At 38.8% G+C, this 23,399-nt stretch overlaps 2 non-coding genes across 2 annotated transcripts; both read right to left on the bottom strand.

The window, feature by feature from the left end:
- Window positions 1-3,369: 3,369 nt before the first annotated feature.
- On the bottom strand, window positions 3,370-3,476 carry LOC145641316 (small nucleolar RNA R71). Its single transcript, XR_014115357.1, has one exon. It is a non-coding gene; the product is annotated as a small nucleolar RNA R71 (small nucleolar RNA).
- A 10,510-nt stretch (window positions 3,477-13,986) lies between these two features.
- On the bottom strand, window positions 13,987-14,094 carry LOC145641151 (small nucleolar RNA R71). The gene has a single exon (XR_014115217.1). It is a non-coding gene; the product is annotated as a small nucleolar RNA R71 (small nucleolar RNA).
- Between the last annotated feature and the right edge of the window lie 9,305 nt (window positions 14,095-23,399).

Raw genomic sequence — 23,399 nt, 5'->3', positions numbered from 1 at the left:
TGATAGATCCTGGTATGTCAATGAATTTGAGTATTGGTTTGCAACTATTAGTAATGTTTATATGGCTCAATATTATGCACATTGAGAAGGACGAAGGCATTTGTTCTCTTAGGTAGCCTTCAGACGATATTAGATACATTTGTTCCCTTCTTGTTACCCATGATGTTTCTTATGCCCTTTTAATTATTTATTTAGCCACATTACAAGCCTATATGAGCCCCATTGGTTACTAGTCCCAAGCTTGGCTTGGGGGAGCTATTAGTTGGTGAGGTGAGGGAGTTGTGGTGTGCATATCATTTGCACAATGTGGGAATAAAAGAAAAGTGATTGTTCTTTGATATTATGATTGGAAAATATTGATGTTTTGTGTTTCAAAGTTGAAAATTTCCAATACGTGGTAATAAAGAAAAAAAAAGGGCAAAGAAAAAAAAAAGGGTTGTTTCATATGTTCCAATGTTCTTTTTGAAGGTTGCTCAAGAAAATAAGAAAAAAAACAAGTTCAAATTTGAAAAAAAAAGAAGGAAAAAGAATAAGTAGTTTAAAGTTTATTTTAATTCACTCTATTTCATATTATCATATTTTGTGAGTGAATATGTAAGTGTTGGGATTGTGTTGTGTATATGATTATTTGGTGAACTTTTGTGGAGTTGAGTTGTGATTGGAGATGTTTTGGTCATCACTTGTTGTGACCTTGGGTTTTATTAGGATATGACTCCCTTAAGCATGGCTTTACTCTCACATTTTCCTAAATTTATCCTACCCTTTACCCTACCCTTACATTACAAGCTTTAAAGACTTTCCGACCTTTGTGCATAAGAGTTGTATAAATGTGAAAGTGTTATTTATCAATGGAAGTTATGATTTGACATGTTTCGAGTTGACTAGTAGGTTGAGCGTTCATTGTTTTAAACACACGAGATCGAGTGTGAGTTGGGAGGGCATTGTTCACAAATAAAGGGGTTGGTTGGATAGCGATCGAGTACATCTTTTACTCGCCACATAAATGAGAGTTGAGTGTGTGAGCACTAGTCTTGAATTCTATATGCTCATGTGGTTTGCTCTACTTGACAATTGTTGGGGATGAAGGGTGATTAGATGAATGAGATTGTTTAACATTGAAGCATGTTCATTAGATTTATCTTGAATCGTTTGTGTTTGATTTCGTTTATTGGGATGAGGCATGTTTTATATGTTCATTGATGAGCTCTTTGCTTAGGGACAAGCAAAGGTTTGGCTTAGGGGAGTTTGATATGTCCAATTTATATAGTGTTTTACCCCCGTCCCATGGTTATAATTAGTAGTGTTTTTGGCTCTTTAGGGCCACTTTTATTACTAATTTGTGTTTTCTAGTGTTTTTGTAGTTTTGCTTGAGTTTTGTAGGAAATTGCACACTTGGAGCGTTTTCCAGGTTTATCACGAAGCAACTACGAGAATTAGGAAGACACGACCATCCTTGAAGCCTAGGACCGGTGAGAGCCGATGATTAAGGGCTCAGTATGTGACACCGGGGCAATTAGATTAAGTAATCAAGACCTGATGAGGAAATCCGGATTGGGCTGAGAAATTGAGCCCAATCGAAATCCAAGCCTCGAAGAAGAAGACGGGCCCGATCGGGCAAGAATACGACCGATCAGGCGGGCGCGCGTAAAGCAGCATCAAGGAAGAAGCCGCGCCCGATCGGGTGAGCGTAGGCTCGATTTGGCACAGCACACCAGCAAGGGTGTAGTAAAAAGGCGGGCCCGATTGGGCGGCCCTTCGCCCGATCGGGCACATGTTTTTTAGGGATCTGATTAGTTTTCGTTTAAGGATTTGTTTTAGGGATGTTTAAGTACGATATTTGTACATAATTTTTTATTACCTTCTTTTTTTAGATTTTCTCTCTCTATTTAGAATATTTTCTCTCTCTTAAGCTCTCTCTCAACATTGTTCTTAATTATATTCATTAATCCAGATTTCTTTTGGTAACAATTTCTTCTCTTTTAATTTCAGTTATTTTATTTAATTCTTTCATTATGTCTTGCTTTATTGATTTGATTAGTTTAGATTTAATTATGCTTGAGTAGTTTTATTTCTAAGGTTTTTAGGGATCTAATAAATAATATGAAGGGGTAAATTTGTGATTGTTGATTATCAATGTTTGGTTAATTTCCTATTGATTGATTTAATGCTATGCAATTAGGTTTGGCCAGATTTAGTTGTATGAGTTTAGCAATATTAATTCGAGAATCGATAGATGAGAATTGATGTTTAGGCTTAGTTTCAATAAGCAGACTAATTTATAAATGGTTATGTCGTGATTTGACAGATGAGATTTAATACCGGTAAATTAACTCTGTGATTATAATACGTAGCGAAATCCCTTTATAATATGATTAATCAATGCTTGATGACTGCTTATTATGATTTTCCCTGGAAAATAGTTTATTAGTGAACCTATACCCTAGGCCTTTTAATATTTAATTTCTTTCTACTTTATTTTCCCTGATCATATTCTTCGTAGTATAGTCTTTAATTACAACAACATTGGTTACCTTGATAATTTAGATTATAATAATTAATTAGGAGTAGAAAGACTTGTTTCCTTGTGGATTCGACCCTACTTCCCTATCTGCATTAGTTAGAGGACATAGGTAATACTTTTGATTAGGGGATACGACTTTACCCTGTTAAAATTTGGCGCCGTTGCCGGGGAAACGATTCTATTTTTATTTTCTGATTATTGTTTTTTTGTAGTCTAGATTATCCCCTCTTGTCTCAGAGAACGTTAGTTCTTTGAGGCAATTCTCATATTTATCTTTTAGTTCCTTGTTTATGCCCAGGTGTTTCAGATCAGGTTACATTCCATTCGATCCTGAGATCGAGCGCTCGTTTCATAGGCAAAGGAAAATTTATAGACAAATTCTGGCGGGTTATGAGGAGGACAACAATCAAAGAGACCCTCCCTCTGATTATAGTGACGCAGAAATTCCTTCAGATTCAAAATTAGAGATGACGGCCCAAAAGAAACTCAGTGACTACTCGTAGACGAAGCTCACAGATTTCCCGCACCTTACTCCCACTCTGGCTCTAGATGGAGTTCAATTTGAGATCAAGCTCCAATTTATCACTATGATAGAGAGGAAGCAATTTAGTGGAGCTAAGGGTGAAGATCCTAATCTTCACATTGCAGATTTCTGCCATTATTGCTACACCATTAGACAAGTCGGGGTCACGCAGGACCAAATCAGGGAGATTCTTTTTCCTTTTTCATTATGTGGCAAAGCTAAATTATGGTTTAATGGTTTGAATAGAACTGCACTTGTTATAAGTGACTGGGAAACTCCTGCTTTGAATTTCTATAATAAATATTATCCTGCAGAGAGAACAATGGTACTAAGGAGTGCTATTCAGAAATTCGCTCAAGAGGCCGATGAAACACTATATGAGGCTTGGAAGAGGTTCAAGGATCTACAGAGAGAATGCCCCCACCACAATTCAGCACAATGGCAATGGATCCAAGCTTTCTACAATGGACTTGGAAATTCTTCTAGATCAGTTCTAGATTCTGCAGCTAGTGGGAGATTCATGAATTTAAATGTAGACGATGCAGGACAGGTTATCGAAGACATGTCAATACACAATTCCCAATATGGGAATCCGAGAGGGTTTGCAAATAAAGGAAAACATAATGTCGATTTCGTATCCTTTTTGCAAGCTCAATTTACTTCTATTTGTCAAACATTAGATAATCTTACTACGACTCCTAACTTTGTAGCTAATGTTTATGATGTTGCTAACAATGAAGTTTTTTGTGAAAATTGTGGAATTGTAGGGCATTGGGAGCAAGATTGTAGGAGTTCCATGGAACAAAGTTAATGTCTTTCAAACCTATAGGTAGAATAACCTATATTCCAACTCCTATAATCCTGGTTACCGAAACCATCCATATCTTTCGTACCGGAGTATCAATGTACAAAACCCTCCACCTCCACAACAACAACAACAACCCCCACCACAGCAAAAATATTACCATCCAAATTCTGGCCAGAAAAGCCAAGCATCACCCTCATCATCTTCTGACCCTGCCATGACAGAAACTAGGGCAATGCTTACTAATATGCAAAAGCATATGGAGAGTAGGGATGAGCAAATTGATTCTATTTTAGCCCACAATAAAATCATGGATAATCAAATTACACAACTTTCATCTATCCTACAATCCCGTCAGCAGGGAGCTCTACCATCACAACCTATCCATCCTACAGATCATGCTAATGCAATCACTCTAAGAGTCGTTCACATTATGATGGACCTCCTATGCCGAAGGAAGATGGACCAATTCCTGATCTAGAATCCTCTATACCAAACGCTAATCCTGCTAACCCTGCAGGGCTACAAATAGATACTAACCCTTCTAATGTTTCTGTGCAGGGTAGATCTCAAGATAAGGGAGGAGATGTGCAGAGCCCGGTTATCAAACTACCATTCCCTAATAGACAATTGAAGAGTAAGTATGATAAACAATTTGGTAAGTTCTTAGAGGTTGTGAAAAACCTGCAGGTAACAGTTCCTTTCACTGATTTAATCACTCAGGTTCCTGCATATGCTAAATTTATGAAAGACATTCTGACTAGGAAAAGGGCCTTTAATGAAGTAGTAACTGTAGCTTTCACAGAAGAGTGTTGCGCCTTATTGCAAAATAAATCCTCTCCTAAATTAAAGGATCCCGGTAGTTTTTCTATCCCTTGTCATATAGGGAATGTTTTTATTGATAAAGCTTTGGGTGATTTGGGTGCCAATGTCAGTGTTATGCCATCATCTGTCTGTGCTAAACTTAATATGGGAGAATTAAAAGTTACTAATATAACTTTGCAAATGGCAGGTCGTTCTCTAAAATACCCCCTTGGTATTTTAGAGGATGTACCTGTCAGAGTTGGTAAATTTTTTTATTCCTGTTGATTTTGTTTTAGACATGGCAGAGGATACACAAATACCCATTATATTAGGTAGGCCTTTTCTCCATACTTGTTGTAGCCAAGCCTAACAACTTGGTTATGGACGTTTCTTTAGTTCAAGACATAGCATCATGCATTGGTGCTATGCGTTCTATCCAGGTGCAGCAAGATATTCAATCCTTTGAGTTTCTTATTGTTCTTATTAACTAGTTCAATCTAGTTCATTTTATGCTTTGAATAAATTGTAAACTTTAGTCTTATTTTAAGTTTGCAAATTAGTTTCATTTTCTTTAAGTTTTCTTTAGCTTGTTAAAGTTCGAAAATGTAGTGTCACATTCACATGAAGTACAAGTACAAGATACAACAAGAAGGCAGCCATTTAACTTGGGTGTTACAATCAGCTTCAATGAGGAGTTGCAAACTATCAATCCAAGTGGGCGTCATTTCATCATTTGAGCATCAAAAGGCGTCCAAATACACTCTTGTCTACATACATCCCAGCTTGATCCAAGGCTTGAATCAAGGAGGAGTTACACTTCTTTTTGCTGTTGAATTGGGCGTGAATTGAGGGGCTGTTTTGCTTCTTACTTGCTGCTAGGTTGAGGCTTAATTGAGGAGGTTGTGACCACCACTTTTAATGTATCTAGACACAAAATCTGTTTTTAATGTATCTAGACACAAAATCTGTTTTTAATGTATCTAGACACAAAATCTGTTTTTAATGTATCTAGACACAAAATCTGTTTTTGATGTATCTAGACACAAAATCTGTTTCGATGCTTAGCTTAGGCGTGTAACAAGTGGGCTGACATCTCACTTAGTTTAGCTTGTACTTAAGGATGCTTGTTTACTATAAATAGCAAGCAAATGTGAATGAGAAAGCAGATTATTCAAACATTAAAAAAACTTGTCTTACATTCGTTTCTTGGATTAGAAACAAAACCTGAAATTCTTGGATTTGGAATTTCGTTTCCTTTGCTTAGTTAGCTAGTTTAGGCTACTAGTTGGCTTGTGATCTTAGGAATCCATTTCGTTTCTTAGTGGTGTGATTGTAGCTAAGAAGCTATTTGGTTCATTAGTCTTACTTATCTTGGTTCATCCCTTGTATATTTCGGGTTGATACTCCAAATATACAACATTTGGCTCTAGAAGGAGGGGGATCTAGCAAAACAAATACCCAAACACATACCCCAAACACAAACCATGTCCGACATCCCACCCCCTAATTGGCAAGAATATGTCAATAAGGTTGCACAAGAGAAAGTAGATATGGAGCAACGAATGCAATACTTGCAAGATCAGTTAAAAGATCTTTCTATTAAGTTGCGCCATCAAAAAGAGGGCTCACCCAATCATAGTGATGAAGAATTGAGTGAATCTAATTTCAATCACAATGATAGACCTTCTCATGAAAGAGAAAGGTCACGGCCTAATAATGACATAAAAGCAGACATTCCTGAATATGATGGCAAACTCGATGCTGATGAGTTTGTAGAATGGTTAAGAACGGTAGAGAGAGTGTTTGACTATAAGCAAACACCGGAAGAGAAAAAGGTGAAAATTGTGGCCTTGAAGCTACGGAAATATGCCTCAACTTGGTGGGCTAGTGTGTGCGCCAAGAGGGAAAGGCAAGACAAAGAAAAAGTGAGATCATGGGTTAAGATGAAGAAATTGTTGAAACAAAAGTTTCTTCCCACATACTATGTGCAAGAAAACTTTTCAAAATTCCATAACCTTAAGCAAGGTACGAAATCAGTAGAGGAATATGCTAGGGAGTTTGAAGGATTTGTTATGAAGTGTGGAGTAGAGGAAGATGAGCCTCAAACTTTGGTTCGGTTCCTAGGTGGACTTGACCCAAAAATAGCCAATGTGGCCGAACTACACCCTTACACCACCCTTGAAGAGCTCATTATCTTAGCACATAAGATTGAGCAGCAACAAAAAGCAAGAGGCAAAAGTGAATCATCACGTTTTGCGTCTCAAACCTCATTTCCCCAAAGAAAGCAAACATCCAATTTCCCACCTTTCAAACCCACATCCAATCAGCCTACTTCTAAACCACCTTCACAAAACACCCAAAATTCCAACCCAAATCCAGCCCCAAGAAGATGCTTTAGGTGTCAAGGCCTTGGACATATGGCTAGTGATTGTCCAAATAAAAAAATTGTTACTTTGGTAGAGTATGAAGAGGAGAATGAATTAGAGATTGAAGAGGACAACAATCTTGAAGAGAATGATGAGTATGCGTGCCTAGGTCCGGATGAAGGAGAATGCTTGGTGGTTCGACGTACGCTTAGCAAGATGTTGGACCAAGAAGGGAGCTTGCAACGTGAGGCAATCTTTCACACTCGTTGCACCATTGGTGGAAAGGTATGCACTTTGATTATCGATGGAGGTAGTTGTACCAATGTAGCTTCGCAAGTTGTGATAGACAAGTTGAAAATGAAAACTATCCCTCATCCTAAACCATATAAAATTCAATGGTTAAGTCATAGTAAAGGGATTCATGTCACACAACAAGTCTTGTTATCATTTAGCATTGGTAAAACTTATGAGGAAAAATTATGGTGTGATGTTGTACCTATGGATGCATGTCATGTTTTACTTGGTAGACCTTGGTTATTTGATAGGCGTGTGATGCATGATGGTTACAAAAACACCTACTCCTTTTCTAAGGACGGAAAGAAAATTGTCCTTACCCCTTTAATCCTAAAAAATGATCACCCCATACCCACGCCTCCCACTTCCCTCACCACTCTCATAAAATCTGAATTCCATGAATATAGAGTTCACAAACACTTCATTTTGAGCCAACTTGATACCCCCTCTCAACCGTCCAAAGAAGAAAACCACCCACTCCTCACCTCTCTTCTCAAAACCTATTCCCATGTTTTCCCCAAAGATATCCCTCACGGATTACCCCCAAAGCGTGACATCCAACACAAGATTGATCTTGTACCCGGATCCATGCTCCCAAACAAACCAGCCTATAGAACCAATCCCAAAGAAACCGAGGAAATTAGAAGACAAGTGGAGGAATTGTTATCAAAGGGTCTTATTCGTAAGTCTCTTAGTCCATGTGCTTGTCCTACTTTGATTGTACCTAAGAAAAATGGAGAATGGAGAATGTGTGTTGATAGTAGGTCAATCAATAAAATCACTATCAAGTACCGGTTTCCTATTCCAAGGTTGAATGATTTACTTGATGATTTGCATGGTTCTAAAGTGTTCTCTAAAATTGATTTGAGAAGTGGCTATCATCAAATTCGAATTTTCGAAGGAGATGAATGGAAGACCGCTTTCAAGACAAAGGAGGGCCTCTATGAGTGGCTTGTGATGCCATTTGGTTTGTCTAATGCACCATCTACATTTATGCGCCTTATGAATCAGGTTATGCAACCTTTCATGGGTAAATTTGTTGTAGTCTATTTTGATGATATTTTGGTGTATAGTAGGGAAGAAGAAGAGCATGCTAGGCATTTGCAACAGGTTTTTGAAGCCCTTGCTCGTGAGCAACTATATGGTAACTTAGAGAAGTGTCATTTTTTCACTTCCCAAGTTATTTTTCTTGGTTTCAAAGTTTCATCTCAAGGCATAGAGGTTGATGAAAAGAAAGTTGCTGCAATTCGTGAGTGGCCCACGCCACAAACAATTCAACAAGTTCGTAGTTTTCATGGACTTGCTTCTTTCTATAGGAGATTTGTGCGAAATTTTAGTACTCTCATGGCACCTATCACCGAGCTAACTAAAAATCAGAAGTTGGTTTGGAATGATAAGGCTCAAAAGGCCTTTGATGAGGTAAAACGTCAACTTACTAGTGCACCCATTCTTTCTTTACCTAACTTTGATGAAGTTTTTGAAGTTGAATGTGATGCTAGTGGAGTTGGTATTGGTGCTATTTTGTCACAAGTTGGGCGTCCCCTTGCCTACTTTAGTGAAAAACTCAATGAAGCACAACGGAAGTACAGCACCTATGATAAGGAGTTCTTTGCTCTTGTACGTGCTTTGGACCATTGGAGACATTACCTCATTTCCAAGGAGTTCATCCTTCATTCAGATCATGAAGCTCTCAAATATCTTCAAAGCCAACAAAAACTCCAACCACGCCATGCCAAATGGGTGGAGTATTTGCAAGCTTTTCATTTTGTGATCCAGCATAGGAGAGGTGCCATGAACAAAGGAGCTGATGCACTTTCAAGGAGATACACACTCTTGAATTCTTTCAAGGCAAGAGTGATTAATGTTGAAGATGTGAAAGCAAGTTACAAAAATGATCATGACTTTGGTAATTTATTTCTAAAATGTTCTAACCATGCTTACAAAGATTATTACATTTTAGATGGTTATTTGTTCAAAGGAAACAGGTTGTGCATTCCAAGGTCAAGCCTAAGAGAATCTCTTATCAAAGAGTTTCATGAAGGAGGAATGGCGGGACACTTTGGCATAGAGAAGACTACTCTTCTTGTCCAAGAGTACTTTCATTGGCCTAGATTGGTTCGTGATGTGGAGTTCATTGTGAAGAGATGTGTGATATGTCAAAAGGCTAAGAGTCATAGTCTTCCACAAGGCTATCTTTTGCCCTTACCTATTCCGCAAGCTCCTTGGGAAGATGTTAGTCTTGATTTTGTTGTGGGACTTCCTATGACCCAACAAAAGAAAGATTCCATTATGGTTGTTGTGGACCGTTTTTCTAAAATGGCTCATTTTATTTCTTGTCATACAACTTATGATGCTACTCATGTTGCTAACTTGTTCTTCAATGAGATTGTTCGTTTGCATGGTGTACCTAAATCCATGGTGAGTGATCGTGATCCAAAATTTCTAAGTCATTTTTGGCTTACATTATGGAGGAAGATGGGCACGAAATTGAACTTTAGCACTTCAAGTCATCCTCAAACAGATGGTCAAACCGAAGTGACTAATAGAACTTTGGGATCCTTGTTGCGGTCTTTGGCTACTAAACGTCCCAAGCAATGGGAATAGATGCTTCCTCATGCGGAGTTTGCTTACAATCGTGTACCTAGCAAGACGACAGGTTTGAGTCCTTTTGAAGTGGTGTATGGATTCAATCTGTGCACTCTTATTGATCTCACTCCCATTCCCTCACCAAACAAGTTCAGCAATGATGCCGAGGTGCGTGCAAAAGAAATCAAATCTATGCATGAGCAAGTTCGTTCCAAAATTGAACAAGCTAATGCAAAGACAAAGGCATACTATGACAAGAAAAGAAAGGAGGTCCAGTTTCAGCCCGGTGATTTAGTTTGGATTCATCTTCGAAAGGAAAGATTTCCTTCCAAAAGACGGTCCAAGGTTAGTCCTCGTAGTGATGGTCCATTTGCTATTGTTGAAAAGGTGAATGATAATGCTTACAAAGTTGAGTTGCCCGGAGACTATGGTGTTTCTAGCACCTTTAATGTGGCTGATTTATCACCTTACTATGATGAGTTTGAAGAGTTGCCGAGTTTGAGGGCAAACTCTTTTCAAGAAGGGGGGAATGTTGTAGCCAAGCCTAACAACTTGGTTATGGACGTTTCTTTAGTTCAAGACATAGCATCATGCATTGGTGCTATGCGTTCTATCCAGGTGCAGCAAGATATTCAATCCTTTGAGTTTCTTGTTGTTCTTATTAACTAGTTCAATCTAGTTCATTTTATGCTTTGAATAAATTGTAAACTTTAGTCTTATTTTAAGTTTGCAAATTAGTTTCATTTTCTTTAAGTTTTCTTTAGCTTGTTAAAGTTCGAAAATGTAGTGTCACATTCACATGAAGTACAAGTACAAGATACAACAAGAAGGCAGCCATTTAACTTGGGTGTTACAATCAGCTTCAATGAGGAGTTGCAAACTATCAATCCAAGTGGGCGTCATTTCAGCATTTGAGCATCAAAAGGCGTCCAAATACACTCTTGTCTACATACATCCCAGCTTGATCCAAGGCTTGAATCAAGGAGGAGTTACACTTCTTTTTGCTGTTGAATTGGGCGTGAATTGAGGGGCTGTTTTGCTTCTTACTTGCTGCTTGGTTGAGGCTTAATTGAGGAGGTTGTGACCACCACTTTTAATGTATCTAGACACAAAATCTGTTTTTAATGTATCTAGACACAAAATCTGTTTTTAATGTATCTAGACACAAAATCTGTTTTTAATGTATCTAGACACAAAATCTGTTTTTGATGTATCTAGACACAAAATCTGTTTTGATGCTTAGCTTAGGCGTGTAACAAGTGGGCTGACATCTCACTTAGTTTAGCTTGTACTTAAGGATGCTTGTTTACTATAAATAGCAAGCAAATGTGAATGAGAAAGCAGATTATTCAAACATTAAAAAAACTTGTCTTACATTCGTTTCTTGGATTAGAAACAAAACCTGAAATTCTTGGATTTGGAATTTCGTTTCCTTTGCTTAGTTAGCTAGTTTAGGCTACTAGTTGGCTTGTGATCTTAGGAATCCATTTCGTTTCTTAGTGGTGTGACTGTAGCTAAGAAGCTATTTGGTTCATTAGTCTTACTTATCTTGGTTTATCCCTTGTATATTTCGGGTTGATACTCCAAATATACAACAATACTGCAGGAGCCATTATTGATGTGAAAAATAACCATTTCTGTAGGTGATGATAATGTTACTTTTAATCTAGGGAAAGTTTTGAAAGGGCCTATTCTAGAGGAAAACTGTTGTTATATTGATAGAATTGATATAATAGACGGTATTTGTGATGATAGCTTGCCACAGGTTCTTGCAAGGGATCCCTGATGAGTGGCATTTATGCCACTTTTCCATCCTTTTTCTCTAAGGATTCTCCCCTCATTTACACTTGTTTAAGCCTTTTTAAGCATTTTCCCCTTAGTTTTGCCTTTCCCTTTCTTTTCGCGTGTTTCCTTTCCCTTTTTCTCTTTTTGTTGGTTTTTCTAGCGTTTCTTTGTCGTTTTGTAGGTTCTTGGCCTTCTTGGATGAACTTTGGAATGCATGACGTGCCGTGGAGAAGGAGCATGAAGCTAAAGAGAAGCTGAAGGGAGGAGGAATCAACTAGGTTCAGCCGAACCCCCTTAAGGTGTGGCCGAACCTAGGTGTGGCCGAACTTACTTTGTGGTGCGCCTGAACCACCTTAGCAGTTTCAAGCTGGAAAATGGCCGTTTTGCAGGAGTGACCGAACCTTAGAAGTTTGACTAGACCAAGATCAGGGGAGGTTCGACCGAACCTATCCAGGGTTCGGCCGAACCTACCATGTGGTCCGGCCGAAACTTCCTACTGTTTGGTCAGACCATCTCTTTTATTCCAGCTGCTTTGTACGGTTTATTTTAGGCGGTTATTTAGAACGTTTTTATGTAATGGTATTGGATTATCTCATGATCCTAGACAATTAACCGTAATCTTATAGAGAGGTAGTGTAGTATTGCTCAAGTTATCTCATTTTTAGCAACTTTGGTTCAAGCTTTCCCTTCAATCAATCAATCAAGCAACTTTGCAACTTTTCATCTTTCATTTATTGCCTCTTTAGTAATCTCTAATCCTTTCTCTTAGTTTTGTTTATTTACCTCCTAGTTGCTTATTTTTATTTATTTTTTGTGGATTAATCTATCTTTGTTATTTTCATTGTTTTTGATCATGTTTGATTTCATGCTTCTTGTGTTTACTCTTAGTTTTGCTATCATTTTTATTCCCCCTTTTCTATGCTAATCTCTTAGCTAGGGGAAGGGGGTGTGAAATATGCATTGAATGATGGATGAATGATGATAGTCGGATTGATTACATGCCTTCAATTGATGAAAGACATGATTTTTAATGGCTTGAGATTATTTTTGCACTTTATTTGATTGTCTTCTAGTTTAAATGCATGAAAATGATTTGAACTAGATTAAGATCACCTCTATTTTAATGATTGCATGAGAATGAGTTGTAAAAATGGAGTTTTATGTATTGTGCTTCTTTATTCTCTTGATTTACTTGTGTCGATTAGGATGCATGAGAATGATCCTAATTAGCATAGACTTCTTTCATTGATTTGCTCAGACTATTGCATGAGAATGAATTGTTTAGGTAGAATCTTGTGTTCTTTGGCATGTTCATCATGAAAACTATCATTGTTCCCCTCTTTCTAATCATGTTTGACACCCCCGAACCCCTAGCGTCGTTCTCTCTTGATTTTAATCATCTTTATCTTGTTTGTTTATAGTTCTAGTGTTTACAATCCAAAAAACCAACAAAAATACACCCTTTCTTACTCTTGCTTAGTAATTGTGATGTTGAATGTGTGTGCTTCCTCAGTGGATCAACCCTTTACTTGTCACTAACTAGTTTAGTGTAAGTTTAGGCTTTATAAATTGTTAATTTGATTAGGGGAGTATTTTAACTACCTATCTTACCCCTATAACATTTTGGCGCCGTTGCCGGGGAGGCGGCTTGTTTAGCGTCTATTATTGCTTTTGTTAGAGTCATTTTGCTTTCTTTTCTTTTTGTTTTTTTTGTTTTATCATCTTTGTCATTTCTAATTGTTTGCTTAGCTTTGGTGAATGCTTAGGAGGTCTTAAGGAGCACCCTCACATCAAATTGACCACGAAATCAACCGAACCTTGAGACAAGTCCGTAGGTTTTATCAAGACGAGGGAAGAGGTTTTGGTGATATAGTTGATAGTGAGAGTGATACTTACTCTTCAAGTTCACCACGTGAATCAACGACGGGACAAGAGAATGATATCTTGTTTCGTGAGTTCGAAAATCCGGAGGATTATGAGCTCACGGGAGGGATTTTGCTACCCGTCACGGAAACCAACTTCTCAATCCATCCACAATATAATCGAATGGTCCAATCGGAGCAATTTTCCGGAAGTGCAAGTGAGGGCCCTATTGAACATTTGGACCCGATTCCTTGAATTGTGCGCAATGAAGCAAACCAATGAAGTGAGTCAAGACTACATTCGTATGCACCTTTTCCGGCAATCTCTCACCGGACGAGCAAAGAAATGGCTAAAGCAAGTAAAGCCTAAATCTCTCACAACATGGAGGGAGGTTGTAAAGGCGTTCTTGAAGCGCTTTATCTCCGAAGAGAAGACCGCCGAAATGAGAAGGAAAATTGCATCATTTGAGCAAGAGGCCGATAAAAGTCTTGGTGAAGCATGGGAGAGATTCAAAGAGTTGGTACAAGCATGTCCCCACCATGAGTACAATCAAGGGTTGCTCATGCGGTTTTTCTACAATGGATTAGAGCCCATGTCAAGAGCCAATTTGGATGTGGGGGCGGGTGGTCAGTTAATCAAGATCCCTCAAAATCAAGTTGAAGCCACAATAGAAGAGGTAGCAAAGAATTACTCTTGGGGGGGCCGAAGAAGAAACGCTCCAAAAAGAGGTGGTATTTACGAATTGGAGAAAGTTGATCAATTACAACATCAAATTGATCAACTAACATAAGGGCTTTCCAAATTGAACACGAGTGTGAATGCAAGTTCAAGTGGTGGAGCAAGCTCTTCTCAAGTTAACTCTTTATCTTGTCAAAATTGTGGAGGAACGAACCATGATACATCCTATTGTGGAGGTTTAAGCTCCAAACATGTAGCGTCATACAATACAAGGCAAGAGGGATTTAGAGGAAGCGGCGGTGAAGTAGCTTGGAGACAACCACCACCCGGGTTTGTACCTCAACCTTAACAATGGAACCAACAAGCTCAACCTTCCTATAACTCCAATCCTCAATATCAAAATCCACCTCCATCTCAACCCCAAAACCCAAGAGGAAGCTATCCAAGGAACAACCAATACAACAATCAAACCCAAGCACCTCAAAGAAACCATCAAGAACAAGCACCTCAAGCGGAGCTAACTCAAACTCAACTCCTCCAAGCCATGCATGCGCAAATGCAATCTTTTGGGCAACAAATGCAAGAGATAAGAGCTCACAACAAGATTGTTGATTCACAAATAGCTGAATTGGCCGAGAGAACTCCTTTCAGTTCACCATCCACTCTACCCGGACAACCACAACCTAACCCATCTCACAATCCAAAACCCGATACATGCAAGGCGATCACATTGAGGTCGGGAACTTCCTATGAAGGACCAAATGAAGGGGATAGTGAGGAAAATAAGGGAGGAGAGGAGAGTGTGAATGAAAACAAGGGAGGTGAGAAAGAAAAAGGTGATGAGATAGAATGAGTTCGGAGAAGAAGAAGATTGACAATGAGAAGACAACTTCAATTCCTAGTGAGGCTAGGAATCTTGATGGGCCGGTTCTTTTTCCCGGTCGGCTTGCGGAGAGGAAGTTGAATGACAAGTTCACAAAATTTCTTAGTGTCATGAAGAATTTGCATATTAACCTCCCTTTTCTTGAAGTTGTGACACAAATGCCATCATATTCCAAGTTCCTCAAAGATATTCTCACCAACAAGAGGAAGCTCAATGATGAGCTTATCACCCTTCCACATCAAGCGAGTGCTCTTGTCCAACATAAGATGCCCAAGAAGGAAAAAGACCCGGGAAGTTTCACTTTGCTGGTGAAAATTGGGGACATGGAAGCTAGCGGTGCCTTAGCCGATCTTGGAGAAAGTGTTAGTTTAATCCCTCTATCCATTACTTAAAAACTCAATTTTGAGATGATCCCTACAAGTAAGACAATTCAATTGGCCGATCGATCGGTGAAATTACCTTGTGGAGAGCTTGAGGATGTTCCAATTCAAGTGGGACACATCTACGTGCCTTGTGACTTTGTAGTGATGGATATGGAGGAAGATGTTAACACTCCTTTGATTTTGGGACGTGAAGCTCTTAAAACTTTGGGAGCGGTCATCAATTGCAAGAACAACACCATCACTTGTGAAGTGGCCGATGAAAAAATTGTCTTTGAATTTTTGAAGTTGCTCAAGACCCCTATGGTTGAAAAATGCTATAGAGTTGATGTTGTGAATGAAGAGCTAGATCGTTTGGGGAGGGTCGTGATGAGGCCTCAAGATCCAATGATAGAAGCCCTTACATGCAAAGAAGAGTTCCACTCTTAAGAAGCTAAAGAATTTGTCATGGCAATGGAGGAATCCTCAAAGGAGGAAGTTGAACAACAAGTTGAGACCGAGCTTGAGTCTAAGGAGGAGAAATTTGAGGAGAGTTCTAAGCCTCCTCCCAAGGTAGAACTCAAGCCCCTTCCCCCTTCTTTGAAATATGCTTTTCTTGATAAGGAGGGAAAATACCCTATTATTGTCAATGCTACCCTAGATGGTCTTAATTTGGAAAAACTTCTTGATGTTTTAAGGAAAAATATGGATGTGATAGGGTATAACATTGATGATATTAAAGGTATTAGCCCTTCTTTATGCATGCATCGTATTCATCTTGAAGATGATCATTCCACCTCCATTGAACCTCAAAGAAGGTTGAACCCCCACCTTCAAGAGGTTGTGAAGAAAGATATTTTAAAACTACGTGAGGCGGGCATCATCTATGCTATCTCCGATAGAAAATGGGTTAGCCCAGTTCATGTGGTTCCAAAGAAGGGTGGAATGACTATAATCAAGGATGAAAAGGGAGAGGAAATCTCCACCCGGACGGTGACCGGGTGGAGAATATGCATTGATTATAGGATATTGAACAAAAACACGAAGAAAGATCATTTTCCTCTCCCTTTCATGGACCAAATGCTTGAAAGGCTTTCTAACCATGCTTTCTTTTGTTTCTTGGATGGGTATTCCGGATTTTTCCAAATCCCTATCCATCCAAGTGATCAAGAGAAAACTACTTTCACATGTCCATATGGGACATTTGCATACTGAAGAATGCCATTCGGATTATGCAATGCTCCCTCTACTTTTCAAACATGCATGACTTCTATTTTCTCTGAGATGCTTGAAAAAGAAATTGAGGTTTTCATGGATGATTTTAGTGTTGGTGGCTCATCTTTTGACACTTGTCTTTTTAACCTTGAAAAAGTTTTGAAAAGGTGTTAAGAGACGAGTTTGGTTTTAAATTGGGAAAAGTGCCATTTTATGGTTAAGGAGGGCATTGTCCTCGGCCCTAAGGTTTAAAAAAATGGCATTGAAGTAGATCTGGCCAAAGTTTCGGTGATTAAAAAGTTTCCCCCTCCTACTTCCATCACGGGGGTACGGGCTTTTCTTGGGCATGTCGGTTTTTACCGGAGGTTTATCAAAGATTTTTCTTCAATCGCCAAACCCTTGACCGAATTACTTAAAAAAGAGGTTGTTTTTTACTTTAATGAGGCTTGCATTGAAGCATTTCATAAGCTCAAGGAAGCTCTCATTTCTTCTCCCGTTGTGCAAGCTCCGGATTGGAGCTTGCCTTTTGAGCTAATGTGCGATGCTAGTGACTTTTCAGTAGGTGTCGTTCTTAGTCAAAAGAAACAAGGAAAATCATGTGTCATCTACTACGCAAGTCGGACTCTAGATGAGGCTCAAAGGAATTACACAACAACGGAGAAAGAGATGTTAGCGGTAGTGTTTGCATTCGATAAGTTTCAGTCCTATCTCATATGCTCAAAAGTTATCGTGTACACGGATCACATCGCGGTGCGGTATCTCATGACCAAGAAAGATGCAAAGCCTCGCTTGATCTGTTGGGTTCTCTCTCTCTCTCCAAGACTTTCACATGGAAATGAGGGACAAGAAGGGAGCGGAGAACTATGTAGCGGATCATTTGTCTAGGCTACCATTTGAGAACAAGGAGGATGTACCTATTAATGATGAGATAGGATTCGAGGCTCTTATGGCTTTGGTGTCAACTTCTACCCCTTGGTACGCGGATATAGCCAACTATCTTGCGTGTGGAGTCGTTCCCCCGGAGTACTCTTCTCAACAAAAGAAGAAGCTTTTCAAGGAGGTGAGAAGATATTTTTGGAATGACCCATATTTATTCAAGCAATGTGGAGATGGCCTTTATTTGAAGTACGTTCCAGATCATGAAATTCAAGGTATTCTTGAGCATTGCCACTCACTACCATGTGGAGGACATGGTGGTGTTGACAAAACAGTGGCAAAAATATCTCAATCCTTATTGTGGTGGCCGACAATGCATAGAGACGCCCACCATTTTGTTGCGCAATGTGATAGATGTCAAAGGAGCGGAGGCATTACCAAGAGGGACGAAATGCCCCAAAAAAGTGTTTTAGAAGTTGAACCCTTCAATGTTTGGGGGGTGGATTTTATGGGGCCTTTCGTTTCTTCTTGTGGGAATCTATATATCTTGGTAGCGGTCGATTATGTGACAAAATGGATTGAAGCTATACCCTCACCTACCAATGATCACAAGGTTGTGCTTAAGCTCCTAAAGAAGATCATCTTTCCTAGGTTTGGAGTTCCGAGGGTGCTAATTAGTGATGGAGGCTCCCATTTCGCTAAAAAGCAATTTGAAGCTCTTCTCAAGAGATATGGCGTTCATCACAAGGTTGGATTACCTTACCAACCTCAAACTCAAGGACAAGTGGAGGTCTCGAATCATGAAATCAAAAATCTTCTTGAAAGGATGGTGAACAAATCAAGGAAAGATTGGTCTCTCAAACTTGATGACACGCTATGGGCTCTTAGGACGGTGTACAAGACTCCAATCGGCACAACCCCTTATAGGTTGGTCTATGGAAAGGCTTGTCACTTGCCGGTTGAATTAGAATACAAGGCTTGGTGGGCTATCAAGGAGCTTAATATGGTTTGTCTTTAGCCGGTGAGAAGAGATTGTTGAAGCTCAATGAACTTGAAGAGCTTAGGAATGATGCTTATGAGAGCTCAAGAATGTATACGGAGAAGACTAAGAAATGGCATGACCAACATATTCGAAACAAGAGCTTTAAGGTTGGAGATAAGGTCTTGCTCTTCAACTGAAGGCTTCGCTTGTTTCCGGGTAAACTCAAGTCTAAGTGGTCGGGGCCTTTTGTGGTATCGAAGACTACTCCTTATGGTTCTTTTGAGTTAGATTCGGATGGGAACAAGTTCATGGTCAATGGTTCTCGTTTGAAGCATTACTTTTGCAAAGAGGAAGTTGGTGTGATCGAGTGTCTAAGGCTTGACCCTTTGGGTCCTAAGCGACCCTCGTGAATGAATTTTCCTCATGGTCAAGCTAATGACCTTATAAAGAAGCGCTTCCGGGAGGCAACCCGAGTTTCTAACCCTTTTCTACTTTCTTCTTTTCTTGTTGCTTTTAATTTTTTTATCTACAATTTTGGATTGTTGAGATTTATGAGTTTTGATTGTGTTTGGATTTTTGATATGCTTTGCATCTAGCATGATGGTATGGTGTTTAGATGTGTGTTAAGGACAATTTTTACTTGTGCGATTTTTTTTTAAGGGAGTTTGGCCGAACCACTTTATGTTCGGCCACTGCAGCATTTTCAAGGAATTATGGCAGCATTCTGCCAAAAAGTTCAAACTTGCATTTTGACAGAAGTTTCGACTAAACCTAGGGATGGTTCGACCGAACTTGTACTGTAGTTCGGGTGAACTGTCCTTGGTTCGGTCACTCCTCAATTTTTGAAAAATTTCAGCCCCATTCTGCTAAAATTTGCAAAAACCATGTTGCAGTATAGGTTCGACCGAACCCTGGGATGGTTCGACCGAACATGCCTTGTAGTTCGACCGAATTGTCCCTAGGTTCGGTCACTCCTCCATTTTTGCAAAATTGAGGAAGCTTTCTGCCAGAATTTAAGAAAAATGAATTTCAGCTTAGGTTCGACCGAACCTAGAGTAAGTTCGACCGAACTTTCACTGTGGTTCGGCTGAACATACCCCTGGTTCGGCCGAACCATGTATCAGTTTTGAAAAAAAAAACGCTGCTGCCTTTTTTTTTATCTTGCTGCTGATTTTCGTGGCTTGATACTCCCATTTTTGCATCTCGCTTCCCCATTCTCCTCCTTCTCACTCTAAACCTCCATTACAACCTGATGCAAGTCTAAGCATGGAGAACTTCGAAGATTTGCTTATCATGCATCAAGATAGCTTGTCCCTAAACATTGATTCAAGCAAAGCATTGCATGGACACTTTCTTGGATATCAAAGCAAAGCCACGGTTTGCTTAGTGGTTTTTCTTGGAGTCTAGTTCACTTTCTTGAACTTTCTTGAATTTTCTTTACTTAGATTTTGCTTACAAGTTTTTACCTTTCACTTGAAAGGATTTTTCTTGGTTCAAGAATTAGGATCTTTAATCTTTATTTAGTTTCTTTAAACATCAGTTAGTTAGCAAAATAAATCAGTTTAGGCGTGTGCTTGTCCTCCAAGGAGATTGGCGTATGCTTGTGCTCCAAGGTGCTTGCTCTTCAAGCAAGTTAGAATTCTAGTTTAATTAGGATTGAATTAGGAACTTGTCCTAATCTTCCTAGGTAAACTAAGTCTATAAATAGGGCTGTAAAACACACGAAATACACATAGATTAATATTCAGATTTATTTCTTAAGTTGCATACTTGAGTTTTGGATGATTGCGATCAATTGCTGTTTTGCTTGTTTTAGTTAAAACATTCGTTTGGATTGATTAATTAGGTGGATTCTTAATTGATTAATCTTAGTTTTTGTTTAATTCTTGGTGGATTTCCTGTATAGAATTAGACTTAAACATATCCCTTGTGTTTTGTTGATTTTTGGATCAATAATTCACATCATCTTTGGTATCAGAGCAGGTTTGCGCAACTTTGGTAAAGATTAAACTGGGAACAATTGGCTAGGAATTTTTACGTGATTCTTTTTTCATTGAACTCTAAAAACGTCCAGATACCACCATATAAAATTTCATAATTTGTAGTTGAGTAACGCGTTCTACACAGCCTCAAACGTTTGGTGTTTGTGCACTGATTTGCGGTTGAGAGTCCGGTTTTTGTGTTGCCTAGTTTTCCTTCAAGATTCGATCTTTTAATCAAGATTTTTGCATGAACTGACTTGGTTTGTGTAGGAATCATGAGTGACGAGGAGGTTCCACAGGTTCCAAGGGGATTAACCATAGAACAAGCTCAAAATCTTAGAAGAGATAGGCGAATTGACGAGTTGGCAGCAAGGATGGATGAGATATTAAAAAGGCTTGATACTCTTGCTGGAGATTCTTCAAAGAAAGGGAATTCTAACCCTAATTCTGGTTCAAGTGAGGAAGAACAACCAAGGAGGAACCCAAGGAGGCCACGAAATAATTATTCCTCAAGTGATGAATCACCAAGGCCTAGGAGAAGAGACCGATTAAAGGATGATGATAGGAACCTTAGATTAGATCTTCCCGAATTCAATGGGAGTATGAATGAACCTGAAAAATACTTTGAGTGGATTAGAAGGGCCGAGACACTCTTTGATTACAAGGAGTATGATGAAAGGAAAAGATGCAAATTGGCTGAATTAAAACTGACCGGTTATGCTAGTCTTTGGTATGATAATCTAAAGAAGAAAAGGCATAAGGAGGGGCGTGCAAGAATCTCAACTTGGGAACAACTCAAGAAGCACATGAAAAAAAGGTTCGTACCTAGTGATTATATTCAAGATGTTTATCTTAAGATGCAACTTTTTAAACAAAATTCTATGACTGTTGAGAATTATATTGGTGAATTTGAAAAGTTAGGCATGCTATGTGGCTTAGAAGAGATTGTTGAGCATAAGATTGCTAGATTTATTTCGGGGTTGAATGATAATATTGCTGAAAAAGTTGAATTGCAACAATATTGGTCCTTTGAGGATGTTTGCAAGGTAGCTTTGAAAGTTGAAAAACAGATAAAGGGGAAGAAAGGGACGTACACTAAGCCCTTTGTAAAAGGTTTCACTAAACCTTTTGAGAAGAACAGCTTGGAGAAAAGTGGTTCTAGTTCGAACTACAAGGAGACTAAATCAAAGTTTGAAGCTCCTAAAAAGCTTGTTGAAGATAGGAAGTGCTTCAAGTGTGGTAGTGTTGGTCACATTGCAACTAATTGTCCATCAAAAAGAGTAATGACTGCTCAAGAGTGGGAACAAGAACAAGCTAAGTGTGAGCAAGGTAGTGACTATGAAGAAAAGAACGAAGAGGAAAACTTTGAAGAAGAGGAGGGGCATATTGACGAAATTGATCCCGAGACTCATGGTCAAAGTTTGGTTCTAAGAAGGGCACTACACTCTAAAACCGTACCTATGGAAAACAATCAAAGGGAGAAAATCTTTCTTACAAGGTGCAAGGTAGAAGATAGGTTGTGTGATATGATCATAAACACGGGGAGTTGCACTAATGTGGTATCTACTACTTTGGTAGACAAATTGAAGTGGCCAACTACTGAACATCCAAGCCCTTATAAGCTTCATTGGCTTAATAATTCGAGTGATGTTAAGGTAACTAAACAAGCCTTAATCTCCTTTTCAATTGGTAAATTTCATGATAAAGTTTTGTGTGATGTTTGTCCTATGGATGCTTGTCATATACTATTAGGCCGTCCTTGGCAATATGATAGATTTGTGAAGTTTGATGGAAGGACTAATGTGTATGTTGTGAGAAAAGGAGAAAAAGAGAGACCGGTTGCTTTAAAACCTTTGATAAGCAACAAGTCTTCTAATGTTACCTCTAATTCGAAGAGTTCTTATTTGATTAGTGAGAGGGAATTAGAAAAAGAAATTTGCAGCAACAATGTGGTATATATACTTGTTTCTAATGAGATTCGAATTGATCAAGATAAACAAGTAAAGAGGCCGTATGAATTGGAATCTGTTTTAGAAGAATTCAAAGATGTCTTTCCTAAGGAATTACCTCCGGGACTACCTCCTATTCGTGGGATAGAGCATCAAATTGACTTGATTCCGGGAGCATCGTTACCTAATAAGGCAGCCTATAGAAGTAATCCGGAAGAAACAAAGGAGATGCAAAGGCAAATTAAAGAGCTTATGGCTAGAGGATACGTGAGGGAAAGTATGAGCCCTTGTGCTGTGCCTACTTTACTTGTCCCAAAGAAAGATGGGAGTTGGCGCATGTGTATTGATAGTAGGAGTGTGAATAACATCACTATCAAATACCGATTTCCTATTCCAAGATTAGATGATCTACTTGATGAACTACATGGTTCAAAGTTGTTTTCTAAGATTGATCTTATGAGTGGTTATCATCAAATTCGAATGAGAGAAGGAGATGAGTGGAAAACAACATTCAAAACTAAGTTAGGGTTGTATGAATGGTTGGTGATGCCGTTTGGACTCACTAATGCACCTAGCACTTTCTTGAGGTTGATGCATGAGGTACTTAAACCTTTCCTTGGCAAGTTTGTTGTTGTTTATTTAGATGATATTCTGATATACTCTAAAAATTTGCATGATCATTTAAATCATCTAACAAGTGTGTTTGAAGTGTTAAGAGAGAAGAAACTCTATGCTAAGCTTGAAAAATGCTACTTCTTAGTGCCTAGTGTTACTTTTCTTGGTTATGTTGTATCCAAAGATGGAGTTTCAGTTGATCATTCGAAAGTAGAGGCTATCAAAACTTGGCCTATTCCTACTAATATGAGTGAAGTAAGGTCTTTTCATGGTCTAGCTTCGTTCTATAGAAGATTTGTCATGAATTTCTCAA

The sequence above is a fragment of the Chenopodium album genome, chromosome 7, assembly GCF_948465745.1.
Source record: "Chenopodium album chromosome 7, dcCheAlbu1.1, whole genome shotgun sequence".
NCBI classification, from domain to species: Eukaryota; Viridiplantae; Streptophyta; class Magnoliopsida; order Caryophyllales; family Amaranthaceae; genus Chenopodium; species Chenopodium album.
The sequence above is the reverse complement of the archived record's forward strand: the minus strand, read 5'-3'. Positions and strand labels throughout refer to the sequence as shown.